The sequence below is a fragment of the Camellia sinensis genome, chromosome 9 (genome assembly GCF_055761805.1).
Source record: "Camellia sinensis isolate YWXY chromosome 9, ASM5576180v1, whole genome shotgun sequence".
Taxonomy (NCBI): Eukaryota; Viridiplantae; Streptophyta; class Magnoliopsida; order Ericales; family Theaceae; genus Camellia; species Camellia sinensis.
Window position 1 is genome coordinate 129,521,283 of NC_138969.1, and position 3,280 is coordinate 129,524,562.

Below are 3,280 nucleotides of genomic sequence, written 5' to 3' on the forward strand. Positions count from 1 at the left end.
CAGTTTTCCTTTCCCCTCTCCTCCTCTCTCTCTCTCTCTCTCTCTCTCTCTCTCTCTCTAAACAAAACACAAGTTAATTAGCTTTCTAAGTAACCCATGGTGACGAAAAATAGTGAAGAAAATAAATTTTGTCACTAAATAAGAATAATCCGTGACGAATTATAAAATTGTCACATATAATAAAAAAGTAAAAATAATAGGTGATGAAATTTATTTTCGTCAATAAATATTTCTTTTTAGGTGACGAAAAATTAAATTTCATCACCAAAGGTTTTCCCTCTAATTTTTTTTGGGTGGTACCAAAATTTTGAAACTTTTAGTGAGAAAAAAATCTGTAACCAATTATAAAATTATTAGTGAGAAATATATTTTGTCACCAATAATTTTAAATATTTTTTTTAAAAACATATTTTTAAATATGTTGAAACTATTTGATGAGAAATATATTTTTATCGTTAATAATTTTAATATTTTAAAATTTTTAATGACAAAATTATTTTGTCACAAATTTTAAAAGGAAAACTTTGAGATTTTGACGGTAATAAAAAAAAAAACCATACTAATTCCCCTCAAACCCTTTTTTTTTTTTTTGGTAATTTAATTTTTCTTTCATCGTCTCCTGCAACACAAACATTCTCTGCCTTCAGCCACTCTTCAGCTTGTTCTCCTCCTTCAACGCTGCCACTGACGTCACCCGTTCTCTTCCTTCAATGTCGCCACAGGTAGGACTGGGTAGCGGAGGTGCTGACCAGGCAAACCAATCCCCCCCCCCCCAATTTTTTTTCCCTCTACCTATTTCCCATTTTCTTCCCTGTCTCACCTTCATTTTTTCATTAGACGTTTTTCTTGCCGTAGGTTCTTCCTTCGACAACTCTCTGTCTCTCTCACCTCTCTGTCTCTCTTACTTAAACGGCAGCGAGCAACGATCGGAGATCGGCGACAGTGGCGGCGAGCAGGGATCGAAACCTCAATTGGAAGGTATTCTTCTCTTCTCTTCTCTTTTCCTCCTCTTCTTCTCTTCTGAACCTGTGTTTTGTGTTCTCGACCTTCTCTTCTTCTCTTCTCTTCTTCTCTTTTCCTCTTATTTTTCTCTTCTGAACCTGTGTTCTGGGTTCTCGACCTAATCACAAATTCCTTTTTGATGAAGTGGGTACGCGATTGATAAAACTATTTGTAAGCTAATTGATAAAACTAGCAATTAAAAGTAATTCATAAACCTATTTTTAGAATTTGGTTTTGCAGATTTCAGTTCTAGTTCTTCTCTCATTGATTTGGGGTTTTACAAATTAAGCTAATCTTCTTTCTTCTATTTTATTGTTTGATGATGAAGGTGATGATTTCTGGGTTTTTCATTTGTTAATTTGTTGGTATAAGAACTGTGATTTTGAATTTTCTGGGTTATTTGTGTGAATTGCTGGTTGTTCAAGTAAAGTTTTTTGTCAAATGCAATATACTTGTTTTTTTGGGATTAATAGGAGTTAACACTCTATTCTTTTGTGTGTGTATGTGTGTGTGTGTGTTTTGTTTCCAACCTGATAATTAAAAAGCTAATGACTTGATGTCAATGAGAACATAGAAATTTGTTACTAAGAAACTGTGAATATATTATTGTCAACAACTTGTAATTTAACTTCAAATTTTTAACTTCAGATTTGTTGTCAACTTGTGATTTAACTTCAAATTACAATGTGAATGTTAGAAACACAAAACTCAAAATAATTTCAGATATAAATAATTTCATAAATTTTGGGCTGCCTAAATTAAAACAGTGAAGAACTACTTAAAAATTAAGTCAGAAAATGGCCCAAAATAGTTTAAATTAGAAAAGATTAACTAGCTCCTCAAATCCTAGAATTAGAATATTTTAAGTGATTATACAATAGGATTTCACATACCCACTGGCTGTTTGATGAACATAATTAGAATCTAATAATAATGAATAGAATACATAATGTAGGAACAATTGTTTAATGAAATCTATTTGATGAATATAATACATATGCAAGTGTTTTTATTTTGGTTAGAACTTATGTGTGAGATGGGAATAATAATTATCTATGCAAGTGAAGAATTATTTTGACTGGGAATAAGAATTATTTATTTTACGTATTTATGTGTGAGTTTTTGGTTAGAACTTTTCTGCTTTTGTAATGGAGTTGAAAACAGGAGACTAAACTTCCTAATGCCTTGTAACTCGTAATGCCTCGTAATGCCTTGATATTTTTATTCTTTTGCATTTTTGTTGCTAGGATATTTGATCATGCACTGAAAGACCAAATTCAAAATCGGGCCTTGTCCACTCTTTATCTATATGTATATCTTTGTTGGATACAAAAAGATCAACTACTTCTCCCATGTTTCATTTCTTTTGAAGTCAACACATCTACGAGTCACCTACACCTGTTAATCCTAAGACCGTTGGTGCAAGGCTGCCCAAGCTTGGTAAGTGTGTCATAAAATTTGTGTATGTTTGCTTGTGATGACAAGGTTTCTTTCTACCTTATGTTAAATTTGTTTCTCTACCCACTTCAGTAACTTAGAATATGAATTTATGGCTATAGCTTGTGCACAAATTGGATGTTTATGTACTTGTCTTAAATGGGAAACTTTTTTCCCTTTCTTTGTTCTGAAACTGATATTTCTGAGTTTCTTTTCTTTGGATTGAGGTTACTTTGCTTTGTTCAATGTAATATCATGAGCTCATATGTTATGATAGACCATCTGCATTCTATTGATGTGAATTGGTGGTGGAAACTGTTGAACATTGTTTTAAATTTTGTTTTTATTAACTTTGAAGTTAATTCGTGAATTGAAACACATGATATCTACATTGGTTACCGACATTGGTGGCAAGTTCCCTGTACATTGATGGTTTTTGGGTACTGGCCTCCCACTTTTTTTATGATGAGGAAGAGATTATTACATAGTACGAAACGGAAAGATATAAGACAATCAAGAAGAATAATAAGAAAATCGATGCTCTACCATGTCCCTTCTCATTTGTTGAGTTTATACATATTTATATATGTACTTAAACATGTAAAGGTATTTATTGAAACACCTCAACTTAGAAGATTAGTTGAGCTAAGTTATTGGGATAGTGCCTTTGGATGACAACTTAATGCTGTGACTTTTGGCCAAGAAAATAGTGGTATATTAAACATTGAGAGGGGGGGTGCACGTGCCCCCTGGTCCTCATGTGGCTCCCCCATGTTGATGACTGTTAACCAAGTTGTCAAAGGCCAGGAGTTGTGAAACAAACCTGAAAGAAAAACTAAAT

At 32.7% G+C, this 3,280-nt stretch overlaps 1 long non-coding RNA gene across 1 annotated transcript; it reads left to right on the forward strand.

The window, feature by feature from the left end:
- Positions 1–572: 572 nt before the first annotated feature.
- Positions 573–3,006, forward strand: LOC145799184 (uncharacterized). Its single transcript, XR_014341202.1, has 3 exons — positions 573–722; positions 856–978; positions 2,250–3,006. It is a non-coding gene; the product is annotated as an uncharacterized LOC145799184 (long non-coding RNA).
- The last annotated feature ends 274 nt before the right edge of the window (positions 3,007–3,280 follow it).